Source organism: Manis javanica, chromosome 13 (assembly GCF_040802235.1).
Source record: "Manis javanica isolate MJ-LG chromosome 13, MJ_LKY, whole genome shotgun sequence".
In the NCBI taxonomy this organism is placed as follows: Eukaryota; Metazoa; Chordata; class Mammalia; order Pholidota; family Manidae; genus Manis; species Manis javanica.
The window spans coordinates 53,917,272-53,935,908 of NC_133168.1; the positions used below are offsets into that span (position 1 = coordinate 53,917,272).

Consider the following 18,637-nt stretch of genomic DNA (forward strand, 5'->3'; position numbering starts at 1 on the left):
CCCACAAATATCAGAGCTAACAATGTGCCCGAGTGCTATGATGTATACCAGATAAACAGGACTTATTTGTTTCCTGTCCTCAGAGAGCTTGTGGTTTAATATCATGGTGTGATATGGCATGAAAAGAGGTGTGAAGCTCATAGAATAAAAAGTTGCTGGTCCACCATCATTTGGCCTAAGCTACCCAGAAGAAATCAAAGAAGACTTCTGGAGGAAGTGACATCTCAGCTGTGGACTGAAGTCTGTGCAGGACTTATCTAAACAAAATCAGGTTTGGGCAGGAAGGAGAGAATTTAAATCACGATCACAACCCTGTGAGGTGTGTCTGACTGGCTCTGTTCTCCCAGTAGAATAACAGAGCCTCACAGGAGTTACAAAAACATTTCCTCGAGGTCTTAGCTGAGTCAGTATTTGATGCGGGCTTGGTGCTCAGGACAATTGAAGCTCAAGGCTGAGCTGGTTCTTTGTGCCAGACCAGGCTTCTGGCTACATCTCACCTCTTTACCTGTTTCACACCCTTGGAGAAGCATGAATGGAAATGTCTGGCCAGAAAGGAGGGTGGGACAATGTGGGGATGTTATTGCTAAGCAGCAAGGACCCCAACAAGGGTATGCTTTGAATCACCTCAGAGTTCCTAGACACTTTCTCACCTCAGGGCAAGCTCTAGTGTCCAAGTCACACACAGTTACTGAAAAAATGCATGCAAATGACTTTTAAACACAAAAGAGAAGCTTTATTTAGAGCAAACTTGTTACGAGTATATGAGTACCTGCAAAGCAAAGTCTTTTGTAAATGCTGTAACATCTCCTTTCTCTTACAATGAGGTGCAGCTGGATTACTAGGAGTGGGCTTTCCATATCACAGCAAATCTCACATCAGGGGCTGTCAGAGAAAATGGAAGAAAAAAAGACCTTGATAAAACAGTTGGCTTTCTGACCCCATTCATAGGTTGGAAATACCCTGACAAGAAAATTAAGTTACTGATGTAAACGTTCATCACTAAGTATATTTATTTAAAACCTGAATGACAAAAGGCAAACATTGCAGATATTAATGAAGAAAGAAAACAAACATTTGACTTTTTTTTCTTTACTCAGTGATACTAACCTTTTCAGAAGTCTGCTTGCCAGATTGGGAGAAAGCTTCTTGCCGGTCACACGAAGGCCTTTCCAGGCAATGAAAATTTCCTTTTTACGGGAATAGAAATGATGCAGATAATATGTCCAGGACACAGATGTAGGGAAGTCCTCTCTACTGGAAGTACCTTTGCAGTTTAGGTAACAAAATTAACACATTTAAAGCTTCACTTTTCACTCAGAGCCCAGAATGTCAACTTACAACCCAGCTGTACAGACAAGGCAATGAAGACCTCAGAAGGTGCCCATGCTTTTGAAGGGTATTAATGTAATGTGTGTGATATGTGCAAAGCTCATATACCTGCTGACTGGCATGGGTATTTCTAGAAGCCGCAAGAAAGCCTCATTTTGGTGAAGCACTTTTCTTTCTCATCTCCCTTGACTTCTTTGCACGGCAAAGGTTAATAAGCCCTCTGTTGGGGGATTCATTTCTGGCTGTGGCGTTTTGGGTCATTAGCAGGTTGCTGATGCAAACTTGGCTCCAGACAAACCAAACTACCTGATCTCTCTCCTTCCCAACATCCACCCTCACCTAATGCTCCTTACACACACTCCTATTCCCACAGAAATGGGAGTTATTTCAAGCCTCACCAAAGATTGGTTCCAACTCCCTTAAGTGTGAAAAAAGACATTCTTTAGTTCTACCATTCTACCTGCATTTCCCATATCTTTCTGTTCTTGCACATACCTGATCTTCATTCACCCCCCATCAGTTCTCTCCTTCCTTCTTTCTCTTTCTCTCTTTCCCCAGCACCCCCCAGAAAATGCCCCCCATGCCACTACCACCACCACGGTAAACTCTGAGGTCAGTCATGGTAAGTTAATGAGCTTAGAATGACGCCTGCTATTTATTGAATCAAGAGGAGTCTCATTCGTATTATCACCTTCTGGGGTCCTCATCTGGCCTAAATAGCTTCCTGTTTTCTACCTCCACCCTCTCTCCCACAACCCCCAACACATTCACACACTAGAGAGCCCTTGACTACAGAATAAAAAGAGTACTGTGTGCCACTTTAGGTCTTACATTTTAGTTTTAATTTACTTCTCATTCTCAGTGAGACAGAGATGGTGAGTAGCGAAAATTCAAAGCGTGAGCATAAGAAGGGACACTCTCCCATAATGATGACCTGTTTTGCCCCTGCTGCCTGTCCTAGGCTAGGGTAGTGGTCAAGAGCAGGTCACCCAAGTTCATTTGCCATAGCTGTGCCTTCCAACACTGACACCTGGGCCACTTTACTGGATCTCTGTACCTCTATGCCCTCATCTGCACAGTAAGGAAAGAAAGAGTGCCAATCCCCATGGTTGTGTGAAGGATTAAATGACTTCATATGCGTGAAGCACTTACACATGGAAGCCACAATAAACACTGGCTATTTTTACCCGAGGCAAGACAAGCTCTGATCTCAGCCAGCTGTTTTCCAAATTAAAAAAAAAAATCACAATTTAAACAATTCTTTGTTTTTTCTTGACACCACTTTCAAGTTTTCTTTTAGTTTAATGTTGCTTTGGAGGCATGGGAAGCATCGTGCAGGTTTATGCTCTAGAAAAGCTATGCATGGTTGAGAGACGTTTGCAAAGTGAACATAAAAGAAGGAGGATGGATCCTCCTTCTGTGGATGTGAAGAGACTAGAAATCAAGCAGATTCTCCTAGACATTTCTTTGTGAAAAGACAAATTTTTCCAGCCAGATGCTGAGCCCTGGTAACCTATAAATAAATCTCTTTCTTCAAATCACAATGTTGGAAGAGAGCCTTTCATATTGTGTCTTTTCATAGAAATAATTGATGTTGTTACATTTCTAGAATCCCTCATCCTAAGAAGAGAAGGCTTCCTCTTTAACTTGCCCCCACATTTACATTCTGTCCTTGTCTAAATGGTATTAAATGTCCAGATGCAGGAAAATCAGTGTAAATCTAATCTGCAAGTACATGAAAGCACCATGCCTACTAGATAGTGAGCACTCAGATTAAATGTTAAATGGATTGTTGAGTGGATGAATTTTTGAGTAAATGAATGAAATAGTTCAATGGTGCAGCAATGAGCTATTGTAGCCGAAAACATATTTCACTTTGGAATAATAAGAGATGATTTTCCAGACAATGCCTAACCTAAGAGTTATTATTTCCACATAAAGCCAGAAAGTTATGGAAAACCTCTCCCTGCTAAAACCATAGTACAATTTCACAGACATTCACAGGCATTTTATAGCCAACATCTGAGCAAAAGGCACCCACGGCACCAATCTGTATTGCAAAGTGTTGCATTTGCAGTGTCCCCAGTTTCACGTCAAGTGGTAGGACAGCCATAGTTTTATTTAATCAGTAATTCCATTTTCCTGAAATCAAGAAAATTAAGCCCTGAATTTTCCAAGCCAATGAGTACCTAAAAGCAGACTCTAGGACCTGTTCTTCAACATGATTTCTTTCTTCTACCTCCAACATATGCCGTCAACCTTTGGGATGTGGATCAGATGCAAGGGTCCCAGCCTCCCCATTTTTCATGTCTGAGCCTGACCTTAAAAAGCTCTCTGCTACTGCTATTCTGGCTCCTGGCCAGATCAACAGTTCACCTCAACAAACATTTATTTTATTACCTTATGATGGGCTCAGGCTCCCTCATGTACTCTTCTTCATACGCTCTCTAAAAAGCACTGACTTTCCCACCTAATGATAAACATCAGGCCACCTGGTCAACCACGGAGCCCCACCCTTGATTCCACAGGGTCAAAGTCTTCAACAATCAACTTTATCCCCTAAATAGTCTAGCTGAAATATATATATACCTTACTTTAGTCCATTTCATCTCAGACCTAGCCTCATGTTGATTATTACCTTCTTCTGGGGTGAAAATTCCCATCTTCGGCATTGCTGATAACTGGCATGATCCTGCTCTAGACTCTAGGCCCTCGTAACCTGCTTGACTCTTCTCAGCATATTTAGAGGTGCTTCTTTTCTTGCCCCTGTGGGTTTAGAAAGAAACCTTTGCTTCAGTTCAGAATCTCCTTACAAAGATTGTCTGCTCCTTTCTCTGTGTTTTTTTTCCCCATTTCCTTTACAAAAATTCTCCCTTTGCTTTTGTATGCCACTGGGGAAAAAAAGCCACCCAGACTGTCTCTAGCTGGAGAAACACCTAATGACACATTTAATAATGACATAGTGCTGTCACATCCATTGTCATGGATGGGATGTCATAAGAAGATGGGGAAGTGACCTCAAATGCACAGTAGAGCCATCCAAGAAAAATGGAAGGTTCCACAGTATGTGAAGTTTACCAGTTGAATTATAATTAATTTATAATCAATAATGGAATAGTTTGCTAGTCCATGTCCTAGGGAGGCTTCACGCTTGTTTTGGGTGGTCTTATACAAGAATGTAGATACCTCAAGAGACAGAGAAATCTTCTAAAAGAGGCTTTGAAACAGAAACAAGTGCTAACATCTGCCATTAATGTATATAGAAGGAAACTGAAATGGAAGAGATTTTCTTGGAATCTCAAATGTGTGTCTGAACTAATCTGGAAAGAGTAAATTCAGCAACTAAAGGGTTGATGCTCTATTTCTAAGACCCAAGCAATTTAAACTTTGCATTTGCCTCTGTTTTCCATTATTTTCTTCCCAACTTTGAGAATTCTTTGTATACCAATGACATTGTTGGAAGACCAATTACATGAAGATTCTAAAAAGGAAAGACCAGCCATTCATTAATAATGGCGACTCATTAAAAGCCAGATGCTTACTTAAAACATTCCACAAAAATGCTATGGAGACTTCTTCCACATGCTGTTCAAAGTTTAATGCTTAACCACATTACGGTCCAGTACCTTCAGCCCTATCTGCCCTGCAGCATGTACCCAAGCTTCTCATAAATTAATGGGTCATTCATCACACTGGGTTTTCTTGGTCACCCACTACCCTAGAATTCAAGATTTACTGCCAACATTCCCACTCATCCACAAAATTAATATATCACTATTTGGACCTAGTGCACCCTGAAAGCACCCAGCAATCATAATTCCATGTTTAAGCCTTTGAATCCAAGAAATATTAATATAAAAGGATAAATGGCTGTGCAAAAGGGAAGGCTGTATATAGTTCTAGCTCACCTGTTATAACTATTTCCCACTTTCAAAAGTTAAGAGATTGTTGACTCAAAATAAATCAAAGCATTAGAAGACTAGAAAAGAAATGACCTTTTAATGAAGACTTGTTTCATTCCAGTGTCATTTAATTCTCCCAAGAACCCTGCAAGGTAGGATTATTATCCTCATTTTAAAAATAATGAAACTGAAACTCAGGGAAGTTACTTTACTTGTCCCAATTTACATCTACTAAACAGATATATATATAAATATATGTGTGTGTGTGTGTGTGTATATTATACATTTTAATACCTTATAATGTATATATACATTAAAAGCTGTATATAGAATCAGAATTCAAGTCCAGGAACACCTAACCCAGAACTTTCTGTGAAACACATAAAATCAATTGATAGTGCCTTTATTGGAACCACCAATCAGTAGTTTCCCTTTCACAGGAATAGTCAAGTTAAATATATGTTATTGACAATGTTCACTCTTAACAGAGAAATTTCCAAGATCAGTAATTCCAAACCTGTTAACAACCACAATTACCTGGAGAGCACTTCAGATATATCCTAGGTGTAACTGCAGAGCTACTGAGTCAGAACCTCTGAAGATCTGGGCCCAGGAATCTCCATAAATACAAAGCGCTTAGGGCAATTATCATAATCAACCCATTAGGGAACCACTGACTCTTATGAAAGTAGTGACAAAAAAAAAACTTTGCCACTTGGAGACACAAAGGATTTCATCTAATCCTCAAATATATTTGCTGGGCAGGATGCGGGGTAGATATTCTTACCGTCCTTAGATGCAAGCAGAAACCCAAGTTCAATGAGGAAAAGAAACCTGAACTATATTCTAACTTCTTAGGCAAAAATGGATCACTTTGGGAAACCAAACTGACTTGGGATATACAGCATTAAGAATGTAAATGTCAGTAGATTTCCCTCTATCTTTTTCTTTTCTCTGGGATCACTGGTTGAGTAGTATTAGGGGTGAACTGTATTCTCACAAAACGTTTATGTGGTTTCCTAACCCCAGAATGCGACTTTACTTGGATGTAGGAGTGTTGCAGGTGTAGTTAGTTAAAGTGAAGTCATACTGGAATAAGGTGGGCCTCTAACTGAATACGACTAATGTCTTTCTGAGAAGGGGAAATCAGGACACTTAAGCACATACAAAGAATGTGATATGAAAATGAAGACAGAGATCGAGGTGATCCTATAAATCAAGAAATAACAAAAATTGCCAGTAAATCAACAGAAACAAAGAGAGAGGCTTGGAGCAGATTCTCCTTTACAGCCCTCAAATGAAATCAACACTTCCAACACCTTAATCTCAGACACCCAGCCCCCAGAACTAGAAGACAGTGAATTTCTGTTGTTTAAACCACCCAGTGTGTGGTACTTTGTTACAGGAGCCCCAGCAGACTCACAGATAGGAAATACCTCCCCCACGGGATGATTAGATCACTAGCTACCATTTCCATCAGAGGAAAAAATTTCAATAAGTAAGTTTACTTATCAATAGGTTTCTGAAAGACAGTTGTGACAGTCATAGTGCTTAGAAGATACAAATATCTCTGCAATAATTAGTTCAGGAAAATAGCATGCTCAGCCCTCTTTTTTTTTTTAAGTTTTGGAAAAGAAAATACTAGCAAAAGAAAGAAGTGGAAAAATATCCTTACACATTCTACCCTTAGCCCTTTTCTTCCTACTACATAATAGAAAAACATCAATTTGTATGTCTCTTAAGTTGCAATCAAGGGAGTTGTATCATACAGGTAATCATGAACCAAAGCTTCATTCCACTTACCCCTAATGTCACACCCAGGCTTCTGGGATTGAGGGACTTCACATCCATTCTCATTTCCAACTCTGGGGTGGAGAAGTAGTTACCCTTCAGTTATATGGTAAACATCATATGATGGGTCCCAAAATTCATGTAGATATTTCAGAAAGAATTTTGCCTCAAGGTGCAAATTATTTAATAAAATAAATTGACCTTCACATTTCTTGGTCTTCCAAACAAAAATACTCCAGAGTAAGAGCTTGAAGGGTTTGCCAGGCATTTGCCAAGTTCTTTCTCTCTCAGATAGCTCTGTGTGGCATTCTTGCAACCACACTGTTCTGGCTGACAAGTCCTCTGGACTGATTTCCCTTCAAATAATAAGCATACTTCCTAATGTTTAGTAGAATTTTTGTAAAACCAGCATTTTATGCATATTTTGATAACTCCCATAACATGAGTTGCTTTGGGGGCACATCTTAGAAGTGACTTTAATGGTACAAGTGATTTTTATTGACAAGCTATGTGACCAGCTAAAAACACCTGTAAATTTATAGTGATTATGTCACCATAACTAGTTTTCAGTCAGTTATGTAACGTTTCCAAATATATGAATGTCTGGCATTGTATTAACTAAATATACATGTGTATTTTCTCTTCATTTGATATATCACTGTCATGCTCTGTCTCAAAGGAACCCCACATGCATTACTAAACAAAAACACAGTTTACCCAATTCAGTGTTTGGTCTTAAATGGTGGCACCTGGGGAGAATGCACAGGCGACTCAGAGCCTGGCTTCGAAGTCCAAAGCCACTCCCATAACATCACTTCAATCACTTCAACCCAAAGTGCACTGATGGTGTTTCATGCTTTACACTTGACCTGTGTAATAAGCGATCAAGCCCGAATTAGGAGAACACACACAGAGGAAAAAGCCAGGTAAATCATCTGGAACTAGGCCACAGATTTAACATGCAGTCCACTGAACAAAGTAAAACTTTCCCATGGAGGAACCCCAGCTATGTGTATACAAATGCAGTTAAATCAAACAGAATTCCATTTTTTTGGTTCTGGATGATTCACTGCTGCTTATCTACAAAGCCACAGGATGGCAATAGAGAAATTCCTGTTGTGCAACTCTTGGCCAAATGGTTTCATGGAAATTTAAAAAAAGGTGGGGAGGGAAGACAAATGTTTTGGTTCTAGTCCAGTTTGCCTGTGATCTGGGCAGATTCATGCTTTCGGGAAGCCCTTGTTAACGCTGGCTACAAGCAGGTATAGCCAAGGTCCTCTCTTGTCAGCCTCTCTATCAGCCAACTCTTATCTTTTCGGCTTCCACTCCCACTCCTTCAATCAACAGCTTGTTAAAAATAATTAATAAAAACAAATACTCATTGGGGATCTACCAGGAACCGGGAACTGTGAACCAGGAAGTGTTCTATGTCCTGGAATTATAAGAGGGATAGAAACAGAAAAAGATCACTTCTCTACGGAGTTTACATTCTAATATAGGAACACTGTTACTGGACAAGTCAATGTGCAGTGTGTGTGGCAGAGGTGGCCTTCTGTCCACCAGCATTTCCAGAGTGAAGCTGTCACTGGCAAACAAAGGCCATGGTCCCTAGATTGCCAGCCTCCTTTGCATCCAACTGCATCCACAAGACTAAATCTTGCCAATGTAACATAAGCAGAGGTGATATGTGCCATTTCCAGAACAGGGTTTTAAGAACATGCTGTGCCTCCTTCTTGTATATTCTTCTTCCTTAATTCCTGCTGGATCCAAAAGACTATGAGGCCCTGGAAGGGCCTTCAGGTAGAAGGATCTGAATGTCTGAATCCCAGGGGAAGGAAAGTCACCAACAACTAGAGCATTAGCTTTGAGCCGGTAAGGGAGTATGTGATGTATCTGAAATATGTTAAACCACAGAAATGTCAAGACTAATATTTAGAGGCTCTTATCATTAATCTAACTAACATAGTATGCCAGGTAGCCATATCCTATTGAGAAAAATAAAGCACAGATGGAGAATGAGAGATGTAAAAGGTAAAGAATTGCTCATCTAAGAGTGGCCAAGGAAGACCTCACTGATGAAGTGACAGGAGCAGATACTAGAAGGAAGTGAGGGAGCAGTCAGGTGAAGCTCTTGGGAAAGGCTTTGCAAGAAGAAGGGCTGAGAAGCGAGCATGCCTGCTGTGTCCAAAGAACATCCAGGAAGCCAGGAGCCCTGAGTAGAGTGAACAATGGGGTGGCTGGAAAGAGTTGAGTTCAGGGAGGAAAACAGGAGGCCCACTCTTATGGTACTTCACAGGCCATTAGAGGTCGTTGGTGTTATTCTGAATGATATGGAATGTTGCTGGGGATTTTTAGCAGAGGAGTGACAAGATATTATTTACACTGTAGGAAGATCACTCCAGATATTGAGTTGAGATTATACATGCAGGGTAGGAGAGAGCAAAAGTCGAAGCAATTAGGAGCATGCAAGAATCCATGAGGGAGGTACTGGTGACTTAGACTGGAGTCATGGCAGTGGAAGTGGTAAGAAATGGTCAGATCTCTGCTATTTACTTACTAGTTAAGAGGAATCATAATGGGTTAGAAAGGAGGTGGAGGGAAAAGTGAGGAGCAGACTCAGGGGAATAGAATAGCAGTCCTCAGTTTGAGGACCTTCTTGATGATACAAATGTAAACACTGAGTGGAGAGTTGAGCCTGGAGTTTGGTGGAGACGTTCAGGCTGAAGAGAAAAACAAAGAAAGTTATCAGTGTATTATGGTATTAAGTCCATGAGACTATACAAGCTCTTTACTAGATAAGCTCTTTATTTTTTTTATGCATTCATCTAAGAAATGAATGTAAATAGAGAAAAGAAAAGGTCCAGGGACTGAGCCCTGTGGCCCTTCATCATGTCAACTTTGAAAAAGAAGATTTGGGTCTTAGGAGGAGACAAAGAAAGTGTTTCAAGGAAGAAGGATTATCAATTATATCAAATGTTGCCGCTCATAGTTACATCAAATAAAGAGGGAGTCTTCATATGGGATTTAGCAACATGCAGATTTTGGTTGGTGACAAATGGAGTGATTTCAGGGAAGTAATTGGAGTGAGAGAGAGGACAGCTGATTAGAGTGGGTTTAAGGAAATGGAAATTAGAGAAACTAGAATTAGCAAATTTAGTAGACCTTTGAGCAAAGTAAGAGGTCAGTCTCCAGGGATATGGAGTGGAGAGTTCATTTTTTTAAGGTGGGAAATTACACTGTGTTTCATGTTAGTGGAGGTGATTCAGTAGAGAAGGGGAAATTAATGAGGTAGTAAAGGAGCAGAAAAATTGCTGGAGCCATGTCCTTGGTGATGGTGGAGGAAATGTGCACAGGTAAGGGAGCAGCCTTTTGATAGGAGCAGGGTTGACAGTTCTTGTGCAGCAGATGGAAAGAAGTCTATGAGCTCAGATGTGAGCTTGTACTCACATGTGATGTAAGAGCATGTGGAAGTCTCTTCTGACTGCTTCTATTTTCTCACTAAAACAAGAGATAAGTCCTCAACTGAGACTAAAGATGGAGGTATTGCTATTTTCAGGAGAGAGTAGAAGGTGAACAACTGTTGTTTAGGAGCATGGGGGATGGGGGTAGTCAACAGACTAGGAAAATGCAACAGGAGACCCTGGCTACTGGAGAGCTCCCTTGAGTTCAGTGGTCCCAAATGAGACCAGAGCCTGTGAACATGAATTTTTCTCCAGCCACAGGTAGCTATTCAAGCCTAGAGTGAAGTAGGCAGAGTTGCAACAAGCCAGGGCTAAGGGTCATTGGATCTTTAAGACAAAGCTACGGAAGGGCAGGGGAACTGAAAGTTTTGACGAGGAAATGATGCTAATGACGCTTCATGGGATTTAGTTAGGGTAACTGAGGACATTCGAGGTTAAGGTGCAGTGAAGAGCTGGGGGATAGGATGGATTCCTGGCCCTGGTGTGACAAAAAATTACTGAATTCCAGGACCTAGAGGCAGCAGTCTGGAAGCATCTGATCTGGGCTGAAGGCAGTGTGGTTTACTGGCCAGGAGAAAACCACATCAGATGCTTCTCATTCCCTTAAGTTCAGGGCATTTCAAACTACCTTTAAATTTGCTCTTGCTGTTATTTCTCATTGGAATAATTCTGAACCTCCTCTTTGGCCTCTACTCATTCCTCAGGGCCCAGATGAGAAGATACCTCCTGGCACAGCTTCCCCTGGTCCTCCAAGGCAAAATTAATCGCCTCATCTACTGTGCTCTCATAACGGGGTTCACTCACCTTTTATGCAAAGCTCATCACAATGGATCATCATCATGTGTTTACAAGTCTGACTCCCCACAGCTTGTGTTCTTGAAGAGGATGGGATACTATTCTGCTGCTCACCTCCACATTCCCAGTTTATGGCCGAAAGGCTGGCCCAATGGTCTAATAGCCTCCATCTCCCCAGGGGCTGCAGGCCCTAGGGCCCTAACTCTAATCCATTTTCCAGACTCCAGTTAAAGTGACTTCCTGAAATGTGTAAATCAGATCATGTTGCTCCCACCCTCACTTAGAACCCTTAATAGACTTTCCACTTGCTCTTAAGATAATGACCAAATTCTTTCCATGGCGTACATGGCCCTGCAGGATTCAGCGCAAGCTCACCTTGCTAGCTTTGTTGCCCACCATTCTTCCTCTGCCCTTTACACTCCAGTTATCCTGGCCTATCAGTACTTCCAAAGTGCCATGCTTCTCCATGAATTCAGGGCTTCTCACGTCCACTTCTGTCAGTGTGGTGCTCTTCCTACCCTTCAGAGATGAGTTCAAACATCACCTCCTCAGGGATGCCATCCCTGATCGCAAGCTAGGTGAGGATGACTTATAAAAAAGCACCCTGTGCTTTTCTGATAGCACCTAGGAGCATTCATAATTGCATTGTCACATGGGTGCCTATTTAACGTTTACTCCCATTCTGGTCTGGAAGGCCCGTGAAGACAGTGACCACCTGGCTTTGCTCTTCACTACATTCACAGCACCCACAACAGCACCTGATGCATAAAAGTACTTCATAAACATTTCTTCACTGAATGCATGTATTAAATTAATAAATTAATAGAGCTTAAGTTTTCCTTACTATTCTATAAAATATACCCAATTCAACTCTCCAAGTACTTGTATTTCTTGCACCAAAAGAGAACATGTCCAGACACACACATGTACACATACATGCCCAACCAGACTGAATGAGTTTTCACACAGCTCTTTAAATTATACAACAAGTTGTATCAAGTTGTAGTTTGAAACTTACATGTTACACCCAATTGTTCAAACGAAGATGATGGGTATGTGGCTAAACCAAGAGAAATCCCCTCTTGAATATGAGTTACAAGGAAATCTTGCTGCACTGATGGGTTCAGAGAGCCCCTCAGGGCTAGAACCCATGCTCAGTGGAGGTTTCCTAAATAAGAGGCAGCTGTTGTAATGAAGTGTGCATACTTGTGAGTGTGTAGATTCAATCAACAGTCATTTCTCAAGCCTATCCCATAAAGTGGAAAGTGGACTCTAGTTCCTACTTTTCATTTTTAATGGAATTTTTCAGACTATAAACACAAGTGTGGTAAGAAAAAATATACAGTATCTTTAGGGAAAATACTCATTTGTTCACTTTCTCTTTCTTACACACTAGAAACAAAATAATAGGCATATATAAATGTGCAGAAATAGGCAAAATAACAGGTATATACAACTGAAATGTGTATTTCTTTTCTCTTAAAAGTTGGTTCTCAATCAAGAAAACCAATGTGAATATAAGAATTCCCTTAAATTTTCTTTTTATTAAAAACAATGGAACTACTTTGGAGAAATATTTTGGAGAGGTATTTTAACTTTTACAATAGAAAGTTATACTTTGGAGAAATATTTTAATTTTTGTAATGGAAAATTTTAAACAAAAGTAAAGATGGTATAGTGAACTCCATTTACCTGCCACCAAGCTTCAATAATTGTCAACATTTTGCTACTATGCTCTCCTCTGAAAAAATTTAAGGAGGGTGAACTACAAATCGAATTCAGAGTTGTTCAGTAGAGTTGTGCAAAACTGTGTCCTCACCATTTTTCTTCACCTCCACCCCTAGCACCTCTCTGGCCCAACTGGAGGCAGCATGTCACCAGCATGTCATGTGACCTGCTCCAGAAGCTCATCTAGTTAGAACATCTCCAAAATGATCCCACTCTTTAGCATAAGACTCATAGCAAAAGCATCTTGAGTTGCTCTGGCATGAATATATTCAAGATCAATGTTAGAGATTGATGTGCTACTCACAGTCTGACACAGACATGTTCGTGACTCATGATCCCTTTTTTTGCACAGGCTGCTTTACGAATCCATGCAAAATATAGTTCACATGCGCTGTTAAAATTCACAATTGTTCTTCTTTCTTGTGATGCTGGGTTTGAGCTTACATTGGTAATGTTACTTGTTTTTATGTCCAAGGAACAGTCTCATAATTTTTATACTTTGTTTTGTATTTTAGAAATTCCGTTGAATCCTGGCTATTACCTGATTTTTAAATAGCTTCTGGCCACCAATTGAAAAATTTGGCTTGACTAAAGGAAGAAAGATATGAATATTTGAATCACTCAGCATTAAAGTAACTCAGGGAGTAAATAGCCTTTCTGCCTTGTTCGGAGGAAGAAGAGAGGTCATTGGACCTTATCTTGAACTTGTTCTAGTTCAACCTTGATAAAATTAGTTCCCCTCTGACCTTGGAGTCTACAGCCACCAATGACTGGGCTTTGCACCCTGTACCCAGTCTCCTAATGACTAAGCTTGCTGGCAGGCACCCAGTCTGTCAGCCGCTGAAGACTGAGAGTTGTCCCTCAGATCCTACACACTCCCAGCTGCGTACTGCCTCCTTTTGATTAAACGCATCTACAGAGAAGACCCACAGTGATTCCCACTTGGATATACCTTGATTTAGGGCTGTTATATTCACTTTGCTTAAGGTATTCATGTCCTTACCAATTAGAAAGTGCTGGTCTACCTTCTTGAGCTGCTGTTTAAATTTTCTTCTTGTTTAAATACCTACCGTTACCCATACTTGAGCCTTCATCACCTCTTGAAGTCTCCTCAGATATGCAAATAGGGTCCATCCCACCAGCACCTTAGTCTTGAATAATATGAGGCTTAGGGAGTTCTTACTAGTACTCTTCCAACCTCTGCTCATTTATCTATACAGTTAGTGGTAAGATATGCGAAGTACTAGATGTTAGCTGGCCTCCAGCTGACTTTGCATTGATGACACAGCCTCTTGCTCATAGACCTGCCCTTGACACCTACCTCTGGCATCCATTCAGTGACCTTGAGAGTAAATATTTTGCTACTATGCTTCACCCAGAAGGCAACCTTTCAAAGAGCTGACTATTCCTCTTTACATACATTTCTACTCATCAAGTACAATGCTTCAAAGGTGGCAGGTCTTTCCCCCAAGCATCCCCTGGGAATGTCCTAGCACCCCTTCCCTCCCCCTGTGAATCTCTGCTCTCAGAGGTTCCAATGCCTGTTTAGTCCTAGTATTCTCAGGAACACTCCTTGTTTCTCTGAACCTCAGGAAGCCAATGCATTTTCCAGCAGACATGGGAGCATGGGGTGCAATGAATGGAACAGCTGGTGCAGGGCACCTACCATGTTTCAGAGGCACGGGGAGCCTGCCTGCCTGACCAGAGCCCATGTCCTAGGGTGACTGGAGCACCGACGAAAATCAAAGATAGATTCTGAATAGCACCATTCTTTATTCTTTCCTCAAGGTTAGTGCAAGCAACGCACTAACCCCGGTAAACTCTGCATCTGGAATGTGAGCCAAAGACCAGCCACAAAACGCCCTCCTCTCCCAGGCTGTGGAAGCGTGGCAGCAATAGTCCCCAACCTCTCGGTGCCTGGCGAGGGAGGGAGCCGGACAACAAGGCAGGTTGCTGGTTTTCTGCAGCTCCCTGATCCCCGGCTGAAACAATCTGTCACCTTAAGAGCTCTCTCTAGCTCCCACCCTGAGAAAGCATCGCTAAATACACACACATTTCTTGGATCATTTTCAGTTACTTAGGGAAGGTACCAATTGTTAAAGAAAACTGAAAAATAGCCAAAATGACTGTGAAGTCTTTTCATTCCCCACTCTTTAGGTAATTTGTTCTGATTGCAACTATTTCAGAAGACAAGATTACACACCAGGGAAGCAAAAAGATTTAAAAAAGGGCAATCTGTTCCCTGCTGAGGCCCTATCAGAGCTCAGCCCATGTTTGGAAGCAAAGGCAAGTTTTTTTCAGCCTTAATGAAATCTTGTTAACTACGAACACCAAGGCTGAACTGGGCTAGTGAGAGGTCTTGCTGGGTCACTGGGGAATCTCAAGGGGGGTGGTTGGTACATCCAGGGATCACTGCCATTCTTGTTTTCCTTCTTAAGCAAGAAGAAATGTTTCAGATAGAAATGTGTATTTGTAAGATATAGACTGAGTTTTCAAACTTTGCTCCTTTTTTCCTATTTTGCCAGTTCACTTTCACAGCCAGCAACTCTCTTGTCCTCCTGGAATAATATTTTAACAGTGATATGTAGGTTAAAGGTATGCTGCCATGTTTACAAGGAATAAATCATTGTTACAATAATGGTAAGAAACAGCAGACAAATGACCTTCAGGACTCACTGGGAAAAGTGATGAACTCTTCTCTGTGTTGAAATGGTCTGGATTCCCCGAATGATAAGCAGGAGGAAGAGACACGGAGCTGAATGCGTCCTCTGGGCTGGGGGAGGGGATGGATTTGGTAATAGTATTTGATGTACCACCATGTGCTTGCCTTGGGGCTCAGCTCCCACAGAACTGAAAATACTCAGAGCAAATGCGGAGCAAAGCCATGCTTTACTCACCCCTGTCCAAGAGTAGGCAAGAAAATAGCTCAACACAATAGCTAGGTGTTCTACGCCACTCATGTATTCAATGATCCAGTAAGTCTTAACAAAGCTTTCAGAATTATGGGTCATAGCTAATAGCTTGCTTAAGACAAAGCAGGACAGAGCTGACCTGTAGCATAAATACATAGTTCTAGAACTACAGCCCCTACAAAGGAGTGATAACTGGAAAAAATACGGTTTTCCCTCAGGACAAGCTTATGCTTGGCTATTAGGTAGGAAAAGTAAGGAATAGAACTGTACAACCTTTAAGATTCTTTCCAGTTCTACAATCCTTTGGGTAGAGAAATAAGATTTCACTTCAGATTGTTGTTCGGGCCCAGGAAGGATGCCAGTACACACAGGTGTGCCATTGTTCATTTGATACTTGCCTCATATCTTTCACAGGGTTAAATAATCTAAATGATATTTGGTTGAATAAAAATTGATATTTTTTCTACAAAGAGTATGTCTGCACAAAAGGCATCTCTAAGGTTTAAATTTAAAAACTATAAACTTACCCAAAAAATAACTGGAGAGGCTTCAGAAATCACCCAGTCCAGGGTTTCTTTGTTTAACAAATGAAGAATACTTGGGAGACTTAGAGGTCTGCTCCTTCCCAGACTCATTCTAGTGAAGGACAGAGCTAGAAGCAGGTCCCCGGCTAAGGCAGCCTCTTGCCTCTGTGATGTGGGGCGTCCGGGGTGCAAGTCGCATCTGCCTAATGAGGAAACAGCGTCATCTAGTGGCAATTTATCAGAGTTGTCTCCATGAGCCGTGATCTGACTCAAAAGAGGAGCTGAAAACCATCTTATGCTTCTCTCTGCTGCTCCCGATCACCCAAGACAACATTTCTGGACCATTTTCCCTTCCCTAGATTTTCCAAAGCCTAAGAGCTTCCCGCTGGGACACCCACCAACAATCCCCTTTTTCCTGGCATTTTTCAGTCTCTTCACACCAAACTTTCAACATGGCATCAGGAATCACTCACCTCAAGAGCCATTCTCGTGGGGACTGTTGTCCTTTGAGAGTTGCTTGATTCAAACTCTCATCAAAATACCATTCTTAACCATGATTTCAGGCCTTTTGCCAATTTATGTGTTTAACCAAAGAAATTTCCTCCTGGATTATGCTTTTCATTTAGCCATGCTGATACAACGCTTGTGTTTTCTCTCTTGCCAACAGATCAAGACACCTTTCATGCCAGTGAAATAATTCTGGGTATCTCCCAGGACAGTTCTGTAAACAAGTGTGTGGAGTCATTTCAGTCACGTACATCTCATCTATTCATTCACTTTTGAGGTTCTCCATCGTTTACCAATCTCTTACTCTGTTCCAGAGGCCGGACATATATCCCCACCCCTAGGACCCTAACTTTGGAGGTGGAAAAAAAATTATATTAACACATAAATGTCCTATATGATAATTGCTCCATTTCAAGTAAATTCAAAGGAAAGGAGAAAAATCATTCTGCTGAAGTGAGAAAAGTTACTCAAAAAGGAAAATATTGGATTTGAGTTTTACAGGTAGGTAGACTTTTGTTTTTTGAAGAAGGAGAGGTGGGAATGGCATGCTAGGCAAGGGGAACAGTATGGACAAGGGTCCATTGTCAGGAAAGTATATGGTATAATAAAGGGTCAGCAAATAGTCTGCTGTCTTCACCAAAAAGGAGACAAATAGGAAGTGATATGGAAAGGCAAGTTTAGAATTAGAATATAAAAATGCTTAGATGCCATCCTGAAGAACTTGGACTTAATATGTAGTGATATACCATTCCATTATGTGTCACAGAAGGATTGTATTTTGAGGTCTCTAGGAAATAAAGTCCATTATTCATTCCGGCCATTTTAAAGTTGCTCTTTCATAAAATGGCACCCTCATTGAATAGCTGGTAAAATGGAGGGCCTGAGCATGAACTGCCTGTCAGTGTTGGGGCTCAGACCTGTGGCTCCCAATCCATGTCTTTGTAATAAAGAGCAAGCCAAGAGCATGAAATATTTATTAGAAGAACAAAATAATTTTAAATAAGAAACTTTCTGGGTTTCTTTCCAATTTTCTTCCTGTATAAATCCTCTGAAAGTACATTTAAATATCCACAGTTGTCCTGTTAATCACATCATACTCATTCAGCATCTGCTTTATGAATGAGAAAATCACTTGACAGGCATTCTATTTAGAAGAGTCAGAAACCTTTCAGACTAAAAGATGTGATAAAGGAAAATAAGGCAAATGTAAACCATCATGGGCTAAAGAATAAAGAAGCAAGAAAGGTCATCTTAAGCAGCAGAAAAGCACAGCTGTGTAAAAATTTTTAGAAAAGTCTGTTTCCATTGTCTTAAGGAAGACATCAGTCCTACTGATGTCAGAGGAAAAGAGAGAACCATAGTAGGTGTCATTAAAAGACAGTCTTGGCAACCAATTCTAACTTGGTAATCAAGAGCCCTGTGTTTCTTTTCAAGAATTTTCTGTTTCTGAACTTGGGCCAGTGTTTTCTATTTCTGCTTTGCTTATACAAGTAGAGAATCAACCTACTAAAATCTTGACTCCAAAGACAGCCCCGCCACTCCTGCCATTGTTTCTCTGATTAACTATGTTCATTCAAGTGTCGGGTCCTATTCCATTTTCCACGCCATTGCAATAGATAATACAGGATATGTGTCTGAGCTGACATTTCTTTCCAAATGAATGCCAGACATTTCACATAGAGCTAAAA

The 18,637-nt window shown here is 40.9% G+C and overlaps 1 long non-coding RNA gene across 3 annotated transcripts; it reads right to left on the bottom strand.

The window, feature by feature from the left end:
• Positions 1-718: 718 nt before the first annotated feature.
• LOC118967629 (uncharacterized) lies at positions 719-16,621 on the bottom strand. 3 transcript variants are annotated; one of them, XR_005054838.2, is made up of 6 exons: positions 16,446-16,621; positions 10,470-10,520; positions 9,580-9,742; positions 3,968-4,095; positions 1,108-1,264; positions 719-882 (listed from the first exon to the last, which is right to left on the bottom strand). It is a non-coding gene; the product is annotated as an uncharacterized lncRNA (long non-coding RNA). The 3 variants fall into 3 exon arrangements; XR_005054837.2 differs by lacking the exons at positions 9,580-9,742; positions 10,470-10,520 and having other exon boundaries at positions 16,446-16,619; XR_012124245.1 differs by lacking the exons at positions 9,580-9,742; positions 10,470-10,520; positions 16,446-16,621 and adding an exon at positions 7,035-7,373.
• Positions 16,622-18,637: the final 2,016 nt, after the last annotated feature.